The sequence below is a fragment of the Colobus angolensis genome, unplaced genomic scaffold (assembly GCF_000951035.1).
Source record: "Colobus angolensis palliatus isolate OR3802 unplaced genomic scaffold, Cang.pa_1.0 Scaffold127, whole genome shotgun sequence".
Taxonomy (NCBI): domain Eukaryota; kingdom Metazoa; phylum Chordata; class Mammalia; order Primates; family Cercopithecidae; genus Colobus; species Colobus angolensis.
Genome location: NW_012113919.1, coordinates 3,519,425 through 3,546,382, shown reverse-complemented (window position 1 = coordinate 3,546,382; position 26,958 = coordinate 3,519,425). Strand labels below are relative to the sequence as shown.

General features: G+C 34.7%; 1 long non-coding RNA gene across 2 annotated transcripts in view; it reads left to right on the top strand.

Moving 5' to 3' along the window:
- The first annotated feature begins 10,603 nt into the window (after positions 1 to 10,603).
- Positions 10,604 to 26,958, top strand: part of LOC105505582 — a 30,090-nt gene continuing 13,735 nt past the window's right edge. Inside the window, exons 1-3 of one of the 2 annotated variants that reach the window (XR_001000770.1) lie at positions 10,604 to 10,817; positions 15,300 to 15,460; positions 17,403 to 17,563. This is a non-coding gene — a long non-coding RNA (uncharacterized LOC105505582). Of the gene's footprint in view, positions 10,818 to 15,299; positions 15,461 to 17,402; positions 17,564 to 24,263; positions 24,368 to 26,958 lie in introns of both variants that reach the window. The other variant, XR_001000771.1, reaches the window with a different exon arrangement.

The window sequence follows — 26,958 nt, the reverse complement described above, 5'->3', positions numbered from 1 at the left end:
GAGAAGGCTATATATCACACTGAAAGCAGCAGCTGAGACACCAAAGTCCTAAGCAAAAATACTGGCAGACTCACTATGCTGATGATATGAAAATTGGAACTTGGGTGAAGGCAAAGAGGAGATGCCTTAATAAACACTGGGTTTCAGTTGAGTCTTCTGAAATGTTATATCTGAGAGTGAAGCAAAGAGGAAATAGATCAGTCCTCAAGAAGCTAAAACTCAGACTCGAAATATCACAAATTCTAACTGGATATAGATGACTTTCACCTAATCAACTACTTCAGCTCTTTCATTTTTTTCTTCTTAATGTTTTAGTTCATTTTTGTGTCTCTCTAAAGAATATCTGAGGATGGGTAATTTACAAGGCAAAGAGGCTTCTTTGGCTCACAATTCAGCAGGCTGTACCAGAAGCATGACACAGGCATCTACTCAGCTTTTGATGATGGCCTCCTGCTGCTTCTACTCATGGCAGAAGGTGATGGGGAGCCAGCTTGTAAACATGATATGGCAAGAGCGAGGAATAGAGGAGGAGGCATCAAGCTCCTTCCAACAAACAGTTCTCACAGGAACTAAAAATGAAAACTCACTCTCAAAAATGCCACTAAGATATTCATGTAGCATCTCCCCCCAGACTCAAATGCTTCCTACGAGAGCCCACCTCCAACACTAGGAATAAAATATCAACATGAGACTTGATGGGACCAAACAAACCATCTTCAAACCACGGCATTTAACATAAAGTCCAGTTTAAAAATAAAATAAAATGTCAGTAAGATGGGACAGAAAGACAGAACAAACACAAAAGACACCTACAAAATTAACTGACGATATAAACAAAGTATCAGTGAATCCCTATTTTGGAGCTGAAGACAGACAAGCTACAATAGCTCATTAACTTTGGATTGATCATATGGAAATTAAATATCAATTGGTATTAGTCAATTAGAAGTAGAGAGAAAAGACACATGAACCACAAGTGGATTACATGTGAACCACACTTGAAGTACATGTGAACAACATAAGAAACATGAGACATGGTGTATTGTTCTGATAAATGTATACCTGGAATCACAGAAGGAAAGCAGAGAGAGGAGAGGGGTGTAACAATATTTGATCAGAGTTATAATAATACAAAATTCAAGTGGGACAAACACACATAACACCACAGCTTTTTACCTGAGCTGTCACACAAGACCAGATTGTGAAATAATATGTGAATTAGAGATTTTACATATAATTGAGTATAAACTTTGGTCAGATAGCTCTTTCCCATGTTGGATATGAACTTTCTACTCAGAATAATACAGGATGTCTGTGAGTGCAGCTTCTGGGATCATCTCATCTAATACGGAGGACATTTATGTAATAAAGCATTTATATTCTAATCAGCAGAATTTTTTTATAGCTTATGTGATAACATGAAGGAAACTATGTCTCATAGATCCTGGACTTACATAATTCATTTTATATCCCTGATGCTCTTAAGGTCATTCATCGCCCATTTATCTAAAAATGCAGTTGATGTGTGTGTGTGTGTGTGTGTGTGTGTGTGTGTGTGTGTGTGAGAGTGTGTATGTATGCATGTACCCTGATAGTTATTTTAGGATTCTACTTTATTATTCTTTCTTACTGAAATGTCTGTTTTGTTAGTTATTTTAGGATTCCACTTTATTATTCTTTCTTACTGAAATGTCTGTTTTGTTAATAAGTTTTAAAATTATTTTAAGTAGACATTTTCAAAAATTATGCTCTGATATTGATCATGTTAAAAACAATAAAATATAGAAGGATGAAATACTTTATTATTTCTTATTGGAAGCAAAATATAAATAAATACAGAGATTGATTGACAAATTGATCAATAGACAAACAAATAACCAAGTTATAAAGCTTTTTAATTAAATGTAACATTGAGAAGTTGAAATGTTTTCATCATTTCAAAGAAACAATAACTTTTAAAAAATAATGCAAAATTTGTCCTTTTTTGGTCAATGTTTACTAGTAAATTATGGCTTAGTTCATTACATAAAGTTTTATCTTTTTACTTCTGAAGTGAATTTTATTTTTATAAAACCACACAATTGAAATTTTTACTGAAAATTATATATACTTTGTCTGGGATATTGATCTGTAATTTTCACTTGTGTGTGTGTGCCTGTGTGTTGTGTGTACGTACCAACTTTTGGTTTAGTTGACACTACTCTCTCTTTAAAACAAATTCCTTTTGTAACTTCCATTTATTGGAGGTTTAAGATAATTCTCTTGCTAAACTCTGTTTTTTGAATTTTTAAAAATTTGAGTATGATGATATTATTTTTTCAATACACTATTTTACTTGTTTTATCTACCCTTTTTTATACATTAATTTGAAAATTTCCATCACAAGAAAACAATAAGATTTTACAATGCATTGGCATAAAATAGGGCACGATGATCTTTTAGATCTTAGTTTTTAAAAGCTTTTTTTTGGACAATAAGATTTTTGAAATATGCATATAACTAAAAATTGTGCTTATAAGCACAATTCAGAAAAAATCTCCTTTCATATTTTCTTTCTGACCTATAATGTGAATTACTTCCTGAAATAAATATATGTCATTCTTAAAATTTAAAAATAGATAAAATATAAAAATGACATATAATGATATGTATACATACATCATTGCGTGTGTGTGTGTGTGTGTGTAAAATCCCTGGCCAGATAGCACAATATCTCAAGAAAAGGAATTTAATTATCAAGTGGAAGAAAAATGTTGTCATTTGTAGATTGATGATATAGTTTTCCACAAAAACCCAAAAGAAATTAGTACTTAAAATGTCATAATGTTGCTAGAGATATACAAAAATCATGTTTTATATTTACTAAACAACCAATTAGAAATTGCAATTTTGTTTATAAGTTTTAATGGAGTAATAAAAAGTTTAAGGAACATATACATATATCTAATACATATTATAAAAGCCATTTGTTAAAAACTATAAAATTTATTGAGGATAAATAGCAATTATTTCAGAGATAAAGTGTTTATGTAAATTGTAACATACCATAACAATTTCAGTACACCTAATTATATCTATGTATTCAATACAATTTTAATAAATGCCTTTAATGTATTTTTACTCTTGAAACTTACAAGTTGGTTGAAGCATTTATACAGAATATTAAAGGAGCTGCCCTTATCAAGATATATTGATAGAATAAGGTAGATGGGGACTTAATCTATAAGATTTATGATTTAGTTTTACAATAAAGCTAGAATAATTAAAATAATGTGATATTGGCACAGTGATAGACCTGCCAATCAATCATAACTGAGAGTCTATGGGTCCACATATTTAGAGAAACTTAGTAATAGCAAGTAACTGAAATAGCAGAACAAATCAATGAGGACAGGAAGGTTTTATAAAAGTAAGTTCTGTCATAACTGCTTATTGTAGATTCAACACTTCTCAGAGCAGGATGATTCCATAGAAAGCATTTTTGGTATGTCCAAAATTTGTCATGACACATCTAATAAGGCTTATCATTACTTTGTACAACATGCTTTTGTACATCTGAGTTTATCTGTTTATCATCAGAGCTTTTCACTAACTGAGAGCAAAACAATGCTTGTGCCTGAAGCATATCACCCTTTCTTGTAACGTGTCCTCAGGCTTTATATACAATGTTTCAACATTATTTGAGTAATGTATCTCTTTCAAGGAGACATCAGAGAGAATAGTTTAGTGGTTTGTAGTGTGATACTTGACTTTCTCTCATTCAACTTTATAAGTGTTTTTGTACTGTGACTTGCTGTTACACTTTGTGAAATATTTATATATTTCAAAGTTTGTCAACAGAGCAGCAAGAGTTGGCTTTCAGAGAGCTAACACGATATAGTAGAATTATTATTATATAGTTATAATTATTTTGAAATTAATACAAATCTAGTTTTAAATTTCAGCTCTCCTTATTTTATGATGTAGGCATGCCACTTGATGTTTTTCAGTCTCAGCTTCTTGTTAGTAAAATGCAATAATAATATTTTATCAGAGGGAACTATTTTAAAGAGACAAATTTTAAATAAACGGCTAGCGTAGACCTTCACAATAAATTACCTTCTCTAAATTCTTCATGATATGAGCAAGAAAAGAACATTGTTTGATATAAAGGTTAATACTGTAATTTTTCTTTATCCATTCATTCTCTAACATAATTTTTGACTTTTTCAGTCAATAGCTAATCAAGACCAAACAACAACCAATCATAATTAACAACCAGTTACATTATCTATACCAATATTTTTTAAGTTAATATTATCATTTTTTTCTTACTAATCTTCCAAAATAACTAATATAGACTCATTAATTTCAGAGGATTTGGCACTGAGAAGTCAAGCCAGCTGGGATTCTGGGTGAGGTGGGGACTGGGAGAACTTTGCTGTCTAGCTAGAGGATTGTAAATGCACCAATCAGTGATCTGTGTCTAGCTAGAGGATTGTAAATGCACCAATCAGCATTCTGTAAAAATGAACCAATCAGCACTCTGTAAAATGAACCAATCAGCAGGACATGGGCAGGACCAAATAAGGGAATAAAAGCTGGTCACCCAAGTCAGCAGCAGCAACCCACTCAGGTCCCTTTCCATGCTCTGGAAGCTTTGTTCTTTTGCTCTTAACAATAAATCTTGGTGTTGCTCACTCTTTCGGTCTATGCCACTTTTAAGAGCTGTAACACTCACCGCAAAGCTCCGCAGATTCATTCTTGCAGTGAGCAAGACCAAGAACTCACCAGGAGGAAGAAACAATCCCAGACACTTCTTGGCGATCACGAAGGGACTATTACCAAGCATTGAGTACCATTGGACCCATTTCACTTGCTATTCTGCCCTGTTTTTCCTTAGACTTTGGGGGCTAAATAGCAGGCACCCGTCGGCAAGTTAAAAGCAACTCTCACGTCCACCAGACTAAAGACATGAGTGTCAGGCTTTCTGGGAAAGAGCTCTCTAACAACTCATGACTCTTTGGAGTTGGGAGCTTTGGTTTGCCTGGAACCAGCTTCCACTTTTCCTATACTTCTGGTCTGAGCCAAGGATCGACAGAGAAATATCAATCCCTTGAAATTGAAGTGGTTGCAGAGCTTACTTTGGTGGGTTGAGATTGGGTATTTTCATTTTTTCTTCCTTTCCTCTTTAATTTTTTTCATAAGCCTCCTCATTTCAGTCTGACCTATTTTTTCCTTACTTTCTTATTGCCTATAAATAAACAAAAAAATTACTTTTTCTGGGGATAATTTTATTATAGTCAAAGTTCTTTCAGCACAGTTTCCTTGCCTTAGTTCCAAACCTAATTCTTGTGTCATTTTTCTCTACACTCTTCCTTTTATATTATTGTCTATGAGATTTTGTTTTATCTACTCTCACCCCTTGATACTTTTCTATTTTTTATTATTATTCTTTCAAAATACTGACTTTACTAAAATGGAAAGAGGTTAAACTGTGTAAATAGCAATGTAAGAGTCAAGTCTTGTCATATTCACAATTTGACAATTAGGTTTGAGGTTCCTCAAATAATTTATTATGTTAGGAAGAAATTGTTTATAGATACCAGTGTTTTTCAAACTATGTACTCATTGACAATCAGATTGAGTGTCTTTTTCATTAAGATGTAGCAAGGGTAATGTTTTTGCTTGCAAACTAAAGTAAATATTTAATTTCATAAGCCACTTATTTTTCACTTCCATCACTCCTACTTCTACCTTGGCAACTATTTCTCAAAAATCAAGTCTAAAAGTATTTATTTGTTTTTCCCTAAAACAATTCTATGACATTGAGTTGGGTTTCTAATATTAGGTATACGAGTGTTTTAAAAATATATTGTAACTAAGTGTCTTCTAATACTGCTCTATCAAATTAACATATTCTTAAAGTGTTAAGTGAGACAGTCCACCAGAAATCTAAATTGAAATCAATTTTGATGTCTCCAAACAACGTGAGAGGCACTTGCATCTTCCGAATTTCGTCAAAGCATTTAAACTATGATTGCTTAACATATTCAAATAAGCTATTGAATACTATTTTCCAGACAGATCACATTTTTAGTGTTTTCACTTGTGATATACATGGATTTGACTCTCCTGTTACTTTATTGCAAGGACTCTGTAGTGAATGTCTTGAAGGCATAGACAATTTAAGTTGAATCTCTTCTTATAAAAAAAGAAGCTGCGAATGGACAATTCTCAATGTCATTTCAGAGTCACTAGCAATGAAAGGGAATCTATTTAAGGATTTTCTCTGCCTTTCAGTAGTGAAGAAAGCTTTAGGTTGGTTTACATCCACACTACTTTATTTGCAATTTAATTAGAATGAATGTCACTGGAGGCAAATACTGTGTGCAGCGTTTCTAAATTCATTTATAAAGATGCCTACTAGATAATACAGATTCAGTTTCAGGAGTTTAGTTCCTATAGAATTGTAGGAAGGCTAGAGAGAATTATAGTCCCTTCTAATAACTAAAATGTATGCATGAAGTACTTCAAGCCAGCTTATTCATCACTCCTGAAATGTTGACAAAATGCTTAAGGGCCTACTTCTTCTGAAGTAAAATGAGAAAATCCCCCATTCTTTAAGGTTCAGGAGAATATTGCGCATAGGTAGATCTCTTTTTAAATGATACTTCTTATAATGTGCAGACAAAACTATGGTTTAGTTACTGCTGTTCCTCAGCATGTTACTTTGTACATAAACTTGAAGCTGTATCAGGGAGAGAAACCTACTGCTAAAAGGTTGTAAGGCATGAGATAGAATGCCTTTAATATTCACTTATTCAAATATCATCATCCTGAAGATCGTATCTCTCACTGAAAATTCTATTCATGTGTGAGGCTACCAATTCTTAATGTAAGAGACATTCAAATTTGCAAAATAATTTGTATATGTTTAAATATCTTTATTTAACTTAGTAAAATAATGGATTTAATTATAATGGATCCATATTGTATTGAAATTGGATTGTTTCCACAATAAAGTACTTTCTTGTAGTAGCATATAATGATATTGTATATAATAGATATAATGAAACCATTTGGTGGCACTATTTTAATAGAATCAGAATTTATCTGAACTTAGGTCTGAATTTTTCAAATTATAATCAGTGGAGCTTCACTAATTTCCCTGAAATGAATTGTACAAAGACTGAAAAATAAGATCACTACAAAAATATTTTTTAAATATATTTTTATATTTTAAAGATCATGTTATGAATATTTGAAGAGTCAAATAGTATCAAATAAATGTATTTATCAGAAAACTTACATTTTCTGAATTAGAATTGAAACTAGAGTGATTCTAGCACTTCCAAATGTTTCTATATCATTCCACACTAAAGCTTGGATCACCTTTAAATGAAGTGCATATAAAAAATGCTTAAGTGCTCTTCGTAATTTTCAAGCAATATGTACAACATTGCCCAGAATTTGAACTCTTCCAGATTTCGTTTCCAATAAATTTAAATTGCTTTGTGTAGTGAAGAGTAATTTAAAATTATCAAAGTGCTCTAAATTCCACAGTAGAGTACCCATAAAATGTAAAGCCTTTCAATGATTTTAAATCACTATGCACATTTTAGAGTAATTTCAACACATCAAATGCTTTGATTTTTAGTTTTCATTGCCTTAATTTGAAAGAATGAAAAAATGCCAAACCAAAATAGCATTTATTATCAGTGAGAGTTGTAACTAACGTGATTTTCAAATTAACTCAGACTTTAACATGTGAAACATATCGGTGTTACTAATGAGTCAAAAAAAAAAAAAAAAACCTGTAGCCACCATTATAGCAAATATTTATAATACTAATTAAAATTTCTTTGTCAGACAAGATTGAATGTATTATTCTAGTATATATTCACAGCGGGCACATAGTATAATTTTCTGTTTTACACATCCCATGTGGCTGTGAAAGTTGGCTACTTGCAACTTCTCAGAGATATTTATGTATAATTTATGAAAATCTGAATTGATTCAAAGTTAGGGAAACGGAATCACTCAATTACATTGGCAAATGTTCAAAGAATAACCAGTAAAGGCAATAAAAATGCTTCAAAATTTAAAGTAACAAAAATTTATATTTTGATTCTGAGAAAACACAATAAAATTTGCTGACAATTACTAAAAATATTAGAATATCTCATATATGATTAAGTAAAACTCACTTGATTGATAGTGTACCCAATTAAATTAAGAGCAATAAAATGCTGGTGTACCAAGGGGGTTGATAAATAACACTACTCTTGCATGCCTAAGTTCTTAATCAAATGAGAAACTGGATAACAAACCAGTAAAGTTAAACTAAATTCGGGAAGGGAGCTTATAATGCTAGATTCCAGAATTGTTCAAGTGTCTTCTGTCTAAACAGATTCTTCCTCAGGAAGAATCTGTTTTACTATAGGCCAGAGGAAACAGCTGTGCATATGGCTTTTGAGAATCTCTTAGTTCCAAAGAAAAATGAAACAGAGAGTTGTAGTCTTTATAAAGAATTTGTCTTCTTCAACTTATCAATTAACATTAACTCATCTACACATCATGAATAGAATGAAATCAGGAATGGAGAGATAATAAAGTGTTACACTGAGGAAGCATCAGTAATAGAGATAGAGCATTCTGTCTTCACGTGAGAGAGTGCACCAATGAAGAGAAGTCTCTTGTATGAATATTACCTCCAAAAAACGTTAAGATAATGTGGTTATTTCAACAGATGCTACAAAGCTCAGTATAATATTTAAAGATAAAATAAAATTGTATGAAATGTCCCAATTTTATTAACTTAGTCATGAAATTATATGAAATAAAAGTAACTAAGTTGTAAAAACTTGAAACACCTGATACAAATTAATTTAAATGACATAATTCTATGTCTTAAAAAAAATGAAGTTTAAGAAATCACTAAGTATTTCTACAAAGTTTATAACCTTTCCTTATACCAGCAAAGTACTTAGAGAGTAAATAATAGATAACAATCTGTTTCATTATTGCAACAAAATAGAAGGAAGAAAACGATAAATGGAAGTGTATAATAGGACAAGAAGACTAAATAAAATCTATATTTGTTTATATGAACACTAAATAACAAATATTCTAAACCTGTCTATTCAAATTAATATATTTTTTGAATAAAATTCTTATTTATAGTAAGTGGAATATCAGAAAGAAGACCTAACAAAGTTATTTTAAAGTTACTCTTAAAAAATAAAAACAAAAGTAAAAATATAACCCCGAAATTCTGGTTAATCTTTGGCAGCGAAAGATCCCCATAGTCCATCCATCCTACTCATTGCAACTATAAACTTTGGATACTTTTTTTTTTTTTTTTTTTTTTGAGATGGAGTCTCACTCTGTCGCCCAGTCTGGAGTTCAGTGGTGTGATCTCGGCTCACTGCAACCTCTGCTGCCTGGGTCCAAGCAATTCTCCTCCTTCAGCCTGCTGAGTAGCTGGGATTACAGGTGCCTGTTACCATGCCTGGTTAATTATTGTAGTTTTGTTTTAAAAGAGATGGGGAACTTTGGATACCTTTTTTAGAGTAAAAAAAAGGAACTTAAAAATATCCTGATTGAAAATTCTGAAAATAAACAAGTCAGATTTTTTTTTTAAAAGAAGTCAAAATTTGAAATACGAACTGTCATTAAATTGATTTTCATTATTTCTTTTTTCCTTGGGATATTTTTTCTCTTTCACACAGTGGAAAAGCACAGGTGACTACAAGTCTCACTAGACACTCTGCTGTCAATTTGGCTAGGAGAAAAACAAAAACAGCAATAATTAATGGACATTCTGTGGGCTAGAGAGAGAAATGAGATTCAGGAGGAGAGTTAGGAATAAAGAGCCCTACAGGTAGTAAATATCAGCAGAGACAAAGGAATGTTACAAAGGAAACAAATGGAAATTTTTTCAATGAAAATTAAAATATCTGAAATTAAAAATTTATTAAGTTCAAGAGCAAAAAAAAAAAAAAATGATAGTAGGAAAATATGTTGAACATAAAATAGTATGTCCAAGAAGCCAGATCTAACTTCTTATTGCCTACAAGGAATCCACATTGAATATAAAGAAAATGGTCATAATGTAAACAAATTAATAGATCAGTAGAAATTCCTCAACATAAAGAACATAGAGCAACGAATGAGATTAAAGAGATACTTTGAAATAGAAAAATAAGAAAACCTCAAAACGTGAAGGACAATATTCAAAGGTCTAACATATGTGCAATTTCAGTAACCAAAAGTAAAATCGGGGAATACTTCCAAATACCCAAAGACTTTCAAAATCTGCAGTACAGTCAATGACATACTTTTACGAATTAAAGCAGCTCAGCAAATTCCAAATAGTATAAGTGAGACATCATAATGTCTAGGCAGATAAAAAGGGATCCCTACAGAATTTCCAGCCTGCCCCACAAATGTTTACATTAGATGTGTTTGTGCAGATGAGGGAACCTGCCCAGGGCTTGTCTGGGCATGCCCACAGTGGACTGCAGCCTGACATGCTCACTGGGGCAAGGTGGCGGGGAGCCATGAGGAATTCATGCCTTGCACAGGAGAGGAGTCTGCCTTCTTCAGCCTCTATGGTGACCTGGGAATCAATACGTGAGGTGGTGCTTTTTAGCAGGAACCTCTCTCGCTTTGCTAATAGTTTTTTGTTGGTGTTTGTTTTCCTTTTTGCCCAATAGAACCCTGCTCTACTCACCCTTCAATGTGCCCATGTGACTAAATGTTCCTGGTCATGTGAAAAGGACCCAAGTATTAGTTGAACTATTTTGGCACCCAAACAAGGGGCTTGAGAAATGGTGAGCAAGATGTGAACCAAAACGCCCCTTTTTTTCTTTTTACTTCTAATCCTTTGTGTCCTTGGGCTTTTTCTGAGGGTAGGGGAAACTATGCCTCCCCCCTCTCCACTCCCGTCACTTCCTGGGGTCGGGAATGTCAGCCTTTTACTGTTTTTAAGGGATAGACAGGTGAATCAGAGGCTCCCTGCTCCCCTCTTAAGTTCCTCACCCTCTTGGAGGAACCCATTTCCATAAGAATAAGATGTTCTTCCTGCAGGCATTTTTCCAACCCTGCACTTTAAATTTTTCTGCCTTTCTCTACTCTGCCAGCAGTTAGCTTTTCAGTGAGAGTTTTTATTTTTTTTCCTTTTAGAAGACATTTTACTAGGTCAGGAAATATAAGGATCACTGTTTATATTATCTGTAAAGTTTTAATTATTAAAAATGATTCATGAGGTTCGTTTTAATCTGTAGCCAATCTAGTGTGCTTTGCATTCTGTATAATCAGTAGCAAACTTTGCTGCAGGTCTCCATCTTGTTTTAAGTCTTTGAAAGGGTGACCGGTAACCTCGTGGTGAGAGGTAACAAGTGTCAGCAGCCCTCAATCTTGGCCTGGGCCCTCCTTGGCCTGGGCATTCACTCTGGTGGTACTTGAGGAGCCTCTCAGCCTACCACTGCATGGTGGGAGCCCCTCTCTGGGCTGGCAGAGGCCAGAGCCAGCTCCCTCTGCTTGTGGGGAGGTTTGGAGGGAGAGGCGCTGGCAGGAACTGGGGCCGCCCGCCTCCAGGCCAGCGCGAGTTCCAGCGGGTGCGGGTGAGGGCTCAGCCGGCCGGCACTTGGAGCGGCCCAGGGCAGTGAGGGGCTTAGCACCCCGACCAGCAGCTGTGATGGGTGTACTGGGTCCCCCAGTGATGCCAGCCTGCCAGCACTGTGCTCAAGTTCTGGCCAGTCCTCAGCTGCTTCCTAGGGGATGAGGAGTGTGGGTGCACAGTGCGGGACTGGTGGACAGCTCCGCCTGCAGCCCTGGTGCAGGATCCACTGGGTGAAGCCAGCTGGGCTCCTGAGTCTAATGGGGACTTGGAGAACTTTTAAGTCTAGCTAAGGGATTGTAAACACACCAATCAGCACTCTGTGTCTAGCTCAGGGTTTGTAAATACACCAATCAGTACTCTGATTAGTTAATATGTAGCTAAACTAGTGGGGACTTGGAGAACCTTTCTGTCTAGCTAAGGGATTGTAAATGCACCAATCAGCACTCTATGTCTAGCTCAAGGTTTGTAAATTCACCAATCAGTGCTCTGGGTCTAGCTAATCTAGTGGGGACTTGGAGAACCTTTCTGTCTAGCTAAGGGATTGTAAACGCACCAATCAGCACTCTGTGCCTAGCTCAGGGTTTGTAAATACAACAATCAGTACTCTGGGTCTAGCTCAAGGTTTGTAAATACACCAATCAGTACTCTATATCTAGCTAACCTAGTGGGGACTTGGAAAACTTTCTGTCTAGCACTGTCTAGCTCAGGGATTGTAAACACACCAATCAGCACTCTGTCAAAATGGACCAATCAGCTGTCTGTGAAACGGACCAATCAGCTCTCTGTAAAGTGGACCAATCAGCAGGATGTGGGTGGGGCCAGATAAGGGAATAAAAGCAGGCTGCCCTAGCCACCCAGTGGCAATCAGCTGGGTCCACTTTGACACTGGGGAAGCTTGGTTCTTTTGCTCTTTGTAATAAATCTTGCTTCTGTTTGCTCTTTGGGTCCATGCTGCCATTATGAGCTGTAACACTCACTAGAAAGGTCTGCAGCTTCATTCCTGAAGCCGGCAAGACTACGAATCCACTGGGAAGAAAGAGCAGCTCCAGACGCACTGCATTTGAGTTGTAACACTCACCACAGGGGTCTGCAACTTCAGTCCTGTCAACAAGACCATGAACCCACCAGAAGGAAGTTCCAAACACATCTGAACATGTGAAGGAACAAACTCCAGACATACTGTCTTTAAGAACTGTAACACTCACCATGAGAGTCTGTAGCTTCATTCTTGAAGTCAGTGAGACTAAGAACCCACAAATTCTGGACACAATGACAATGTTTTGTTAGCTTCCACCATTTTACAATGGCAACTGAGTTCAATCCTGGCTTAGGCAATAAACCTTTTCTGGCTTGATATCTGGATGACCTTTGCAATTTTTTATTCTTTTCCCCTCAGCAGCCTTGGGTTTTTCTTTCCCTTAGCCTTTAGGAAAGTTTGGAAGCCAGAAACATCGACTGCTTGGCATAACTAAAATCAGATAATAAGGGATTTTTAAAAAATCACGAGCACTCAGCTTAATTAAAAGTGTACATCCAAGTTAGAGTCATATTTAAAAGGCCTTTATTTATTTATTTCCCACCCCCCTCTTGGATTTTGTTTTGCTGGAAAAGGGATGTTTTTCTCAGTCGGCTGAATTATTTTCTCCGTTTTGTCTTGCCACTCGATGCATGCATGAGACTAAGATAACTCTGGGAGGCATGGGACTCCTTGGGAAAAACAAGGCACTACTGACCCCATTTTGGGAAGAAATCTGTTTTCATCATGGAACCTCAAGAACTGAAAGCAGATAGATCCCTCTCAAAATATGCTTTTGCATCCCAATTATGCCTGTTTATTATGCCCTAGAAGCAGCATGTTTTCGTCCCCTAAAAAGATCCACCTAGAAGACTATAATCCAATTCAGAAACTGGTAAATGAAAAATTTTGTGGCTGCTGCGTTTTCTTCTGCCTGGCTATGTAGTTATATATGTGTTGTGTTTGTGATGTTTATAAAAATAGTACTAATTCATTGGCCTAAAGAAAAATAAGCACTTGGATCAAATATTTGTCAATGGAAAGATAAAAGCTGTGGTAGCTTTTAGTTCTCGTGACTTTAATCTTTGAGAAATAAAAACAGCCTAAAAGATTATTTGGTAAAATGCAGATGCCATCAAAATGTGAATAGGTGGACTAAATTATGCTGGTCAGATACTAGGTTTGCTAAATGTTTTAAGGTTACAAAATGCTTTTTGAAAGTGATTCAATTTGCTGGCTTCACAACTGGTAATGCCTGGGGACATATGTTACTAACCATGCCCTTAATTGTGCTAGAAGAAGTCAAACCTTGACTGCACCTAGCACATAATTAAAAAACTTACTAGGTTTTACTTTAAAGGTAACAAGTACTAGGAGTTACCATTATAACATGTAATTGAGACTAATAAAAATATATTTACATTTCAGTTAGGTAAGGACAGTAAAATGTGTTTTCAGTACAAGATTATAAGAAGGCATAGAAATGTAAAATTTTGCCTCAGGTTAAATGGTTATTTTGAATCAAGTAAGATAACAGTAAAAGTTCAAACAAGTTGTGAAGGATTGTAAAAGCTAAAAGTTAACCTTGCAAAGGAAATTCCATGTGTGAACATATTGACTAATTTCAAAGGATGTTGTATGGTTTTTCTGTAAATTCAGCTTTGAAATAAAAGCACAACAAACTACTCTTAAAGTACTAAGCTACTCCTCAGCAAAATTTGTAAAGAGCTATAACAGGTTTTTGCTTTTAAAATTTCTGAGTCATCATTTTGGCAAAGTAAATAACTTATGGTAATCTGGAATTTTATTTCATAGCATCAAGTATTTTAAATCACTAACATACTTAACAGGTTTCCCAAAATCAAACTTCAGTTTCAAAATTGTCTTTCTTGACACCAGACTTTTGAATGCTACAGAAGACACATGCAGAATCAGAAAAAAAAAAAAAAAAAAGAGGTTAAACAGGATTATGTGATATGTTCTAGGTACATGGGATTGACAAAATGTTGTTCAATCTTTTTTAGGTTGTATTTTTGTGAATAATACTAATATATGTTCCAAAATTTATTGGATTTATACAATTCTAATGTTTGAGCATATGCTATCAATCATAATTATAGCTATTATGTTGTTATTGTAAACCATGGAGATAACTAAATGTATTTGTCAATCATGTTTCTGAATACAACTACCCTAGACATTTTGTACTCACAAACCATTGTTGTCTTGTTTTGATCCTCTTCAAACAATGGTTTATAATCAGTTATGGAACTTTGATAGGTGTTCTCAAATGCAAGTTTCTGATGACTTTGGAGATTGTGACATTGGAATAAAGGAAAAACATACAGGACTCATGAAAATTGAAATGTTCATGGATATAAAGCAAGAGTTAACTGAATGGACTGAACTAATAGAAAACTTAAATAATCTTTTTAACTTTTGCTTGGAATATTGCTGATCATTGTTTTGTTTTTCAGAGTCCAGGAAACTTATTTTAAACTATTTATGGCCTTTAATCGTTGAGTAAGTTGTACTCCTGCAAACAAAATTTGGAGCATATTTGTCTCTCTCTGCCTGGCTTCTCCAGAATTTGGAAACTAGTATTGCATATTCTTAACTTATGGCAGTATAATCATTTGCATCAGTGCAATAAGAATCCTTTTTCTTTTGCAACAGAATGCAATTGGAGCAACTGGTTGTTTTACCAGGCTTTGATTGGAAATGTGTGCTTCTCTTTAAGGAGTCAAGCTCAACCTGCAGAGCTGATGAGAACCCCTTGGGAAAACTGGCCTCAAATGTTTGTCTACACAGTCCACATACAGGATTCTTAACCTGCAGTGAGTAAAGAATGTCACTTTCCAACAGGCTCAGACCTCACATGCTCTTGGGACCTCAAGAAGAGAGGAGTTTACCCAATTCACAGTGATATAAGGATAAAAACCTAGGCTGGGCTCAGCTTTAAATGATCTGATCTGAAATTCTTTGTGAAACAGATTTTCATGAAAGCCAATCTAAAGGGCCGAGGTAGAAATAATTGTTTTTGCTGCACTTTATGCAAGTAATCAAGCCAAGTATAAGATTAAAGTCTATTTTGCAAGCAACACACTCTTAACAGAAATGAGGACAAGACAGAGATAAATTATGATTCAAAACTTACCATCATTAGTTTCTAGATTTATTACTTGTTTTTAAGTTTTTGCCTACATTTTACACTAACCTTGCTTATTCCTGTGAACCAGTAAACCATCTCTGGTTGCAGCTCAGAAAGGACAAAAGGGGATGAGTAATGTAGAAATCAGGATCGATATTTTAGTTCTGAACAATTATCCTGCAAATCCTGCCAGCTGATGGGAATAAATAGGATGCCCATCACCCGGAGGTTTCCTTTTTGGGAAAGTAAAACCAAGGGAGCTAACCAAAGCAACACCCCATGCACCCAAATCTTAACAAGCATAGCTACAGCCACCAGTTATCTGGGTGTGTCACAAGACATCCTTTTCTTTCCTTCGTTGGAGGAGAACTCAATTCCACAGCTTCACTTTAGCATTACAGCTTGTGATAAGGAGTCTATGCAACTTCCATGCTGAGATGCAATTTTGGTCCCAAAGTCATTTCCAAGTTTATGTCAAAGGCCTAAGAAAACTGGATCTTAGGGATCCAGAAGACAGACAATAGTGAAAGTCAAAAGACACAGCACAGGTGAGCATGACTGATTCCTGCTGATTAAGCCAAGCTTCCTGTTTCATGGATAAAGGTCATGCTAGTATCCATGGTATAAATGAAGTCTAGAGAATTCAAAGGCTCTTGCCAGCAGGGGAGATAGGGAGTACATACGAAAAAGCAGTTATTCCTATCCCCTAGGCCCCATGTTAACATAGAGGAAAGCCACTTTGACACCCATGGGTGGCACCCTGTCACAGTTGCTGGGACTCAGTAATAGAAGGACAGAGGAAAGAAAGAGGAACAACTCACTTTCTCTCCCTCACACACCCTGGGTATTTGCTAGTAAAAGAAAGGAACCAGGTACACATGCCCCCCTATTTCTAGATGAGTAGCCATTCATCTTTAGTCTGCACCCTTTTAGAACACAATCTGACCCCTGGGCCCCTTCTGAAAAAAATGCCTTCTTTTTCCTTTTTCTTCCTCTCTCCTCTATTCACTGATAGGTAGGTAATGGTGTCACATATCATGGGACACTTCCCTCAGATGCATCCTTCAAACTGGAAGGAGTTAATTTCTCCAACTGTAGACTAATTGACTTAGGATTAGGTTCAGGGGAAGGGAATGCAGAAACCTGACATTCCAGCAAAAGGGTAAAAAAAAAAAAAATTTTTTTTTTTAACTCATTGGGCTCTTGGCCTCTCGCTCCCTGTGCAAACTGGTAAAAGGTCTCTGGACTTTCAAGTTGTCCTTACCCACTCCTTGTTTCATTTTGATACATATTTTCTAATAACCTGTTTGTCTCTTCTCACTTTTAGGCCATCAAACTCCAAACAAACTGCAACTGGAGCCTTGGATGATGGCCTTTTTTTTTACTGGGAACCCTGAGATAGGCCTCTGAGGGAAATCTGACTACCATTTTCCCAAAACAGCTTCCCTGTCAGCAGGAAGCAATTAAGATTGGTCTTCATCCTTATCTTTATCCTTATTCTAATGGCAGTTAGAGGTATTTCTTTAGAGGGGGGAATGAGACAGTCAAATGCCTAGGCAGATAAAAAGGTGTCCCCGGAGAATTTCTGACCTGCCACACAAGTGTTTACATGAGATGCTTTTGTACAGATGAGGGAAACTTCCCAGGGCTTCTCTGGGCATGCCCACAGTGGACTGGAGCCCAATACTCACTGGAGGAAGTGAGTGGAGCCATGGAAAACTCATGCCCTGTGCGGGGGAGGAGCCTGCTCTCTTGAGCTCCTGTGGTAACCTGGGAATAAATCTGTGAGGTGAGGACCGGTTAGCAGGAACCCTTCTAGCTTTGCTGAAAGTGTTATTTTTTCTTTTTGCCCTATAAAGCCCTGCTCTACTCACCCTTCAATGTGTCTGCATTCATAAATTTTCCTAGTCATGTGACAAGAACCTAGGTTTTAGCTGAACTAAGGAGCAAAATTCTGCAACATAAGATCTAAGAAACTATGCCTAGATCCATTAAATCAAATTGTTAAAAAGCAAATAGAAAAAGTCTTCACAGCAGTAGACAAAAATGAAACATTATACATAAATAAGTTATAGTTTGAATGGATTGTCAGAAACCATGACTAGAAGACATTGGAGCAACATTTTCAAATTTCAGAGAGAGAAAGAAAAAAAAAAAGAAGAAAAAAGAAAAGAAGACATAATAAAACACCTGTCAGTTTAGTATTCTATACCCATTGAACATAACCTTCATTAGAATGTGAAGTAGACATATGCAGGTGAACAAAAAATCAAGAGAACAATAGTTATGTTCTACATGAAATTATAAAGGAAATTTCTCAGGCTGGGTGGAAATTATACTAGTGAGAAACAGATTCGAAGGACTAAAGGAAGAGATGTTAGACTGACAAAGTGAATTTTTAAAAGCCAGATCTAATTTCTTATCGTCTACAAGGATCCACTTTGAATATTAAAAAAAGGTAATAATTAAATTGCTAGAAAATATACTTCAAATAAAAAATGAGCACATGTAGCTTGGAGAAGATATATTAACATAAAAAGGACTTCAGTAAAAAGAGTATTATGCATAGTGATAGAAAAATTTATCAGAAAAATAATATCAATTATAATGTATATACCTAATAAGAGAGCCTCAAGATATTTGAAGCAAATCTGACAGAATTAAAAAGAAGAATGGATAAAAAAATTCACAATTATAGAAAAAGATCATAGACCAGTTTCTTGGTAATTGATACAACCACTGGGGAAATAATAAGAAAACAAAAATAAAGACATAGATCCAAATAACACTTCAGACTAATCAATATTTCTAGAAAACTGCAGAGTCAACATTGTTTTCCAGTGTTCATGTATATTCACCATGGTAGACCCTTTACTGTACATAAACCTAATGTTGATAAGTTTAAATAGATTAACAATTTATAGAGTGCATTATCTCTATAGAGTGTATATCTCTAATTAGGTTACAATGAAACCTAATTAGAAATTAGTGACTATATTCTAGGAAAACAAAGTTCTTTTAAATGATCCATTAGTCAAAGAGAAGAACTCTAAACTGTAAATTATATGAAAAGAGAGTTTGATTTTACACACTGTTTTGTTCCCAGCACCTAGAAGAGTGACTGACAATTAATAAATGGTTAACAATTATTAATGTAAGAAATGCCCAGGGGACAGAGAAATAAATGATAAGGAAATATACCATGAGTTGTCATGAGAAATAAATGATGAACAGGTGTTTCATGAAAGATGTAACAGAGACCCAGCATGGGGCAGGATGGCAATAAACATTGGTCTATTTCCTAGGAAACACACAGATTAATGGCTAAAAACACACGCCTACCAAAGACAATACTTAGAGTTTCCAATCAAGACTCTATTACAGACTCTATAAACTAGAGCAGTATTCTAAAATTATTGAGTCTTTAGTTTCCTAATAGAAAAAACTTAAGAAATAATAAAGTTTTTTGTTGTTGCTGTTGTTTTTATACCAAGCTTAATTGAAGTGATTTGTGTTAAAGTGTTCAGCACAGTAACTGTTTCAAAACAAAGAAATCAATGAATAACACTATTATCACAATTATATGCTGTTAATGCCAGGAAGACTAAACATCTGATTCCTAACATCAAGGTCTGTAAGACTGTGTGAACTTTGTAACCTCACTTAATCTCTTAGACATATGTTTCCTTTAAAGAAAACATGGGGGAAAGAGTATTTGTATGCTCTGCAGCAATTTAGAAATCACTTCTTGGGGGAAAATGGCTAATATAATATTAATATTAATATCATTGTGATTAAATGGTTTAGGAAGTTCTACAAAGAAAATAAATCAATTTAGAGAGTAAATGTAATCTACAAATACAGTAACTTATTTTATCAAAGTATTTTGGTGTTATTATGGATTGTTACACAGTGAACAAAACACACTTGATTTTCTTTAGGAAATGCAATACTATTATTAAGAAATGAGTAGATAGAGGCTTAGCCCTATTTTTGAAATGACTCTCTAAGGTCTTACAAATTGAAAAAGCAAAACCCAGGACAAAAAAATTAATTTGCAAAAGTCAGTATTATCTATAGGAATTAACAAAGAAAAAGACTCAAAACTCTGAATATTTAATGGGTGAGTTTGTGAGGTTTTTTGTTGTTGTTGTTTGTTTTGTTTTGTTTGCTTTGTTTTGTTTTTTTGAGATGGAGTCTCACACTGTCACCCAGACTGGAGTGCAGTGGCACGATCTTGGGTCACTGCAACCTCTGCCTCTCAGGTTCAAGTGATTCTCCTGCCTCAGCCTCCTGAGTAACTGGGACTACAGGTGTCCACCACCATGCATGGCTAATTTTTGTTATTTTAGTAGATACAGGGTTTCACCCTATTGACCAGCCGGGTCTCTAATTATCGACCTTGTGGTCCGCTCGCTTTGGTCTCCCAAAGTGCTGGGATTACAGTTGTGAGCCACCGTGCCCAGCCAAGTTTTTTAATATTTTGTTATTTTTGTTACTTTCCTTTGTCTCCACTTCCCCTCTCTGAATTAAAATCCACACCTTGATTTGTCAAGAAAATATGTAGCGAGTACCCACTATGTATAAATCTTTGCACCATTTGCCACAAGAAAGGCTGATATCAATTATATAAAGCCTTAGAATGTACTAGAAGCAAAAAGGACAAAAGAATGACAGATAAATAAAACAGAAATATATCTAATATTGCTTTAAAGTTATAATTTGTAATTTTACTTCAACCTGTAGCAGTCTGGTTAGTCTTGAGTATTTACTGACATTCTATAGACTGTATTTGTAAACTGAAGATTAAAACAAATAGCCTGCAGATTTTCTGTATGGACTTACTAGAATGGTATATATAAAGTGCCTGCCTGACATAAAGTAAGTCACTTCATATATAGTAGTTGCTCTAATTATGTTTGGGGAAAACTATGAAAGTTTTATGAGAAAATGTGTCCTTTGAACTTTTACAAACAACTTAGTAGGTAGAGTCTGAAAGTTAAATGTGTGTGTGTGTGCACATGTGTGTGCCATGGCCCACTTGTACAATGTTCCAATTCCACAAACTACCCATCAAAATATGTGTTTAAATGCATAAATTACATAGAAATACCTAGTATTACAATAAACATGAAATATATTGACAATTATTACAGTATTTTATAAATTGTAACATATATATGCTTCTCATGACACAATAAATAAGCAAGCATTTAAATCCAAGTTAAATTTTGTGTTTCCAGAAGAATTAGTGTAACAAATGTAATGGCTGAACATTAAACTCTAGGCTGGTTGTTAACTGTCTTTTACATACTGATCAGCAAATGATTGTGAATGGGCAATGATGGGAAGTAACTTCTTGTCTGGGTCAGAAGTGGAGAACTCTGAATTTGAGTGTTTTATGGCCTAATGACTATTGCCAGGCCCAATATAGCTCAATAGATGGCCAGTTTTATGGCATAGCCATCTGTACAGAGGAAGATGGTAATCACTAACGTTTTGTTGATCAAAATAATTATTATGATTTTGCAGTAACGATAACTATAAATGGCATTTTGAGGTATCTGCACAAGATATATCAAATGAAAATAATCTGAAATTTCAAAGATGTGTTGTTTCCACACAAGATCTCAAAATCCCTGAATTTCACACACAGATTCCATGAACTCCAAGTTAAGAACCCATGATCTGGATGTTTGACAAAATACCTTCAGCAGGAATAATGAAAGCCCTGACATTTCTGTGTGCATAAAAACTGGAAAACTGGCCGGGCACGGTGGCTCACGCCTGTAATCCCAGCACTTTGGGAGGCTGAGGGGGGTGGATCACTAGGTCAGGAGATCGAGACCATCCTGGCTAACTCGGTGAAACCCAATCTCTACTAAAAATACAAAAAAAATTAGCCAGGTGTGGTGGTGGGCGCCTGTAGTCCCAACTACTTGGGAGGCTGAGGCAGGAGAATGGCTTGAACCTGGGAGGCGGAGCTTGTAGTGAGCCGAGATTGTGCCACTGACCTCCAGTCTGGGCCACAGAGCGAGACTCCATTTCAAAAAAAAGAAAAGAAAAAAAAAACCTGGAAAACTTTAAAAATAAGAAATCACTAAATCTTTATAAAAATCGATGAATTAGGTGTGTATTAGCTTATATCACAGATGAGGAAACTGCGACATGGGATGGATAAATAATTTGCTAAAGTCACATAGATTGTGAGTGGGAAACTGGAAGTGATTAATGCTTCAAAAACTACACTGAAAGGCTGTTTAAAAGGCTTTTTCACAGATGCATTTATTCTCTTCTACATAATTAGTAATGAAGTTTTAGTAATATCTATAGCAAAAAGAACCAAGTTTAGGTTGTTGTACAAAATGGTAAATGCATGGAGGGTCAGTTATACCACAAGAAGTTTTATGAATACTTAAACTCACCTACTTATGGCAACAGTGAGAGAGAATGTGGAGGTCATCCTGAAGAGACAACATCATCTCACCCAGGTCTATCAAATCTAATCTCTCCTATATTACTTTCTCATTTTTAATTTAGTGTTTTTCATATGCTGCTATTTATATGCCATTTTTCACTCTATATGATTTGGTAAGATTTTCTTTAAACAATAAAACAAAATTATTGATCACATCCTTGACACTGAGTGATCACATAATTTAAACTAAATAACTTATCCTTATATAAATGAAATAATATTCTCCCTGAAAATATAGAAGACTACTTGGTGTGTGTGTGTGTATATATATATATGTATGTGTGTGTGTGTGTATATATATATATATAATTTTTTTAATCAATATGTATATTCAGTCTGAGAATGACTTTTTGATAACACAGTATTCTTGAGTGTCAGGTTGTTGAAAGGATCTCAGACTTCTACAAGTCCAGTCTGAAAATGTAATCTTTGGAAACACAGGTATTAACAGGTTTTCAAAATATTTGAGTGTTAAACAGAATTATTTAATAATAAGTTATTAATATTTATATATAACATACAGCCATTTGGGATATTAAATATTTTTATTTTATCTTTTGTGGCACTATGAAAGATTGGAGTCTTTCATGTCTATCACATTACCATTTTAGAAGACACTAAATAAATCTAAAAATAGTAATTATAATAACTAGTCATCCGAAGCTATAGGTTTTCAGATGTTAAAAATTATGACTTAATCACCTTCATGGAAGCATTTAACTGAGCAAGACACTTAATGTGAAATTCATATGTCGTTACCAAAAACTGTCATAAATCAACGTGCTTCATTACATTACTGCCACAAATAAGTGGCTTAGGTGAAAAAAAATCTGTTTTGTGACATTATTCAGCAACCCGTTTTAACATTTGAATGTTCTAAAAAAACAAATCCAGTTGGTCATGTGTATCTCATAGATTGCAGTTCTTTTCCATTGTAGACTGACTGCAATTCGGAAATTTGGATTTGTCAACCATGAAAAGAATGAGATATGAAGATACTGTCTGAGATAGTTGGTCCTTCCGAAATCTAACAGAGCAACAGTCTAGATATACTGAGGAATAATAGCTATATGTTAATAAATTCCATATTTGTTCTCATAGGCTCAGTGTGATTCAGCATAGGAAACTCATAAAACATTGCTATGGCCTTTAGAAGACTGAAATGCAAGTCTCCTTGAGCAACAGGCTACTGAAGAGATCTCAGACTCTTACAAGTCCTGTCCAATAGTGTAACACATTTGTGTATATCCTATATCCAATAACGTAACTAAACTTAAACTACCCGACAACTAAAATTATTTGGTAAAGCTCTTACACTTCATCCACCCTAAGATAAAATAATGCTTGTTAAATTTTCATTTTAAATAATAGTTTGGTTATTGGCTAAATTTTAATGAGCCATGATCTTCGTTTAGTAATTTTTTAACATAAAATTATGCTAAACAAGGTATGATATACAAACAAAAATACTTTAATTTCTTAGGCTTCTTTTTATGATGCACTTTGCAATTTAAAGATTAAATGTTTATGCTATAAATTCAATAAGGTCATACATATGTAAAACTTTCTATAATAGTCTCAGGATTTTGAGGTGGCTTGAGAGTCAGATGTAAGGAAATTCTATATAGATTAGACTGTGATTAGTAGACTGGATTTTTTTTTTTTTTTTTTTTTTTTTTGGAGACGGAGTTTTGCTCTTGTTGCCCAAGCTGGAGTGCAATGGCATTATCTCGGCTCACTGCAACATCCGCCTCCTGGGTTCAAGCAGTTCTCCTGCTTCAGCCTCCTGAGTAGCTGGGATTACAATAGATTGAATTTTATCAAGGAATGTATTTCTTTTAGAAAAAGTAGATACACTTTCAAAGATACATTAATGTACATGAGAGCTTGCCTGTGTGCTCAATAGAAAGCTAAAAATAAAGAGGTTATCATCTAATGGCACAAAGTGTTCATCTTTCATAAGCTTGCATTTTCTTTTCTTATTAAACACCATCTCACCTTTCTTTTTCAGGAAACATTTTCTGAAAATGTCAGAACTCTTAAAAACATGGATGAGGAAAGGCATAAGGACTGCTTTATGCTTGTCTTATGAATTTTAAAAGATGTAATTTAAAGGTACTTTAACGTGATATTTGTGCCCTTGTAACTGATTCAAAGTAGACTGCTAAGGACGGTAAGTAATAAGAGTCTACAAATATCAATAAATTATGAGAAAAAATGGTCCAATGGTACTTAAAATTGCATTGTGATTTATTAAATAACACATTGAACAGCTCCACCTGTAACATTAAGATTCCATTTGAACATATAGAAAATATATTTATTGCAACCTGAAGTGATTTGGAAAGTATGCTGGGAAGAAAATATATTTACAAGTTAGTCTCAGAGGGTAGGTATCCTGTAGCCAGATGGAATAAGAAGAGAGGGAAAGGAGATTTTGGTCAAAGGGGGAGCACAAGCTAAGGAAAAAAGCCACAAACAATTACTAAATTAGGTAAAGTGCAATTAGCTGAATATTGCATAAGCGTACCTATGGAAAGGAATGGAAGAAGGAGTGACAATATGAAGCTAAAGGGTTTGGAGTGTTCCAGATAATACTAGGCTTCCTAGCCTACTACAAGAAATCTTATTTTAGAGTGCTATAGATAAGAGCTCTAAGGATGTAGATAGGAGACATCTATGTTTTGGTTAATGGACTGAAAGTGAAAGATGCACTGAAACTGGCGGATGGAATAAAAATTTGATAGAATTGAAAATAGAAAAATCAATTAGCCTAATTTCATTGATACTTACAGAACATATGAAAAATAGTAAATTAGTGATATAAATCTTTTCTAATTCACCAGGGTGAGTGAACAAAGGAAATTGGATTTCAAAGTATTCATGACATAGATGCAATAAGCTTTCTCAGTCAGACATAGCCAATTGACGGAAGGGAAAATTTTGAGGATTGTAAAATGTCTGGCTTGTAGACTAATAGGATATCAATAAACCATATAAGCAATAAATTGAAATCGCTTTTGTAAGGTATCATGAAGGTAAACCCTGTTTAGAACAAATTAGATTTGAAGTACTTGTGACAAATGCAGTTAAAAATGCCTTTATGAAGCTGGAAAATTTTTGCTTAGCAGAAAAGCTTGTGCTGGACAAATAGATGTCCAAATTGAATAGATGTTTTCTTAAGCTGAACTAATTGAGACAAATATCCTTATTAAATAAAAAAAAATAAAAATTGAAATAACTTACCTATGACAGGGTAAATAATTTTAATATACACAATAAATATGTGATGTATATGTGTATATACATATGTATATGTAGTAATAATAGTGCTATTTTTAAATGATTTTTCAATTATTGTTGTTGGTCTGTGTTATTTTAATCATCAAAGCTGTTTGATTTCTGTTTTTGTGTTTTTTTATTTTTTTAGGTGAAGTCTCACTGTGTCACTCAGGGTGGAATGCGGTCTTAGCTCACTACAACCTCCACCTCCCGGATTCAAGTAATTCTTACCCTCTCGAGGAGCTGGGATTGCAGGCATGCGCCACCACGCGCTGCTAAATTTCTTGTATATTTTGTAGAGACGGGTTTTGCCATATTGGCTAGGCTGGTCTCAAACTCCTGACCTCAAGTGATCCACCCTGGCTTCCCAACCAGGTGATTCCTGTTTAAAACTTACAGAGATGTTCCCACAAGTACTTTATCTTACAATTTACTGAACAATAGAGGCAGTGAAGATGTTTTTCAGAAAGCAATTTGATCCTGACATTTTCTTCTTATAATCCTGTGCTTTCCTCATGTTTTTTCATATTAAAAGTAATAGTTATTGTGATGGCACCTAGGATTTGTAACAACCTGTTCCCTCATTTCCTGTATGACCTTCTTTATGTCACTTCTCCAAATGCAAAGTATACTCCTTCAGTGTCATTACATTATTTGATTTCTGCCCTGTTCCCTCGCCTTTCTATGTGTTTGTTTCCATATGCCCATCTCCTAGTCACATTTTATCTGGTTAATGCCAACTTGACTTTCAATGCTGTTCACAATTTACCTCAATCTCAATGTTTTCTCTTGACTTGGCTGCCAATCCTCGTGGTTGCCAAAGAATCCCAAATTATCTCTTTCAAAAATACAAGGCAGGAAGGAAGGCAGTCAGGAAAGAACAAAGAAAGGAGGGGAGAGACAAGAAGAGAGAAAGATAATTAAAATTAAGGAGGAAGAACTTCACACTGAATTAAAATTGGTAATATTCAGGGATGATTTCATACTAGTCATACAGTGATAAATATTAGTCAAATTAATGAATTATTCCAAAAGATTGTGAATTGTAAAAATTACCCTGAAGCATTTTAGGAATATTACATTGAAGTAGGTATGCAATTTCAAAAGAAACTGGACTGTAAATATAGCCATCGTGTGTACCTATGGACCAGAATATTATATTTTGCTTAAGTTTGAAGTGTTAACATGCCCAATTTGCTCTTATTTTAACCTAGCAAATTTTCTGCAGAACTTAAGATTATATAGTATCTGAGTTTTCCATTTCTCACAACAGTTGGAATTCTATTTTACTGAAAATTACACAATAAAATGTTAAAAAATATTTGTTCTTGTGGTTGTGTAATCTTATGCCAAAGTCGATAAATTATTAAATTAAAATCAAACCCACTAGGCACAACAATTTGAGAAAAATGGTTATTACAACA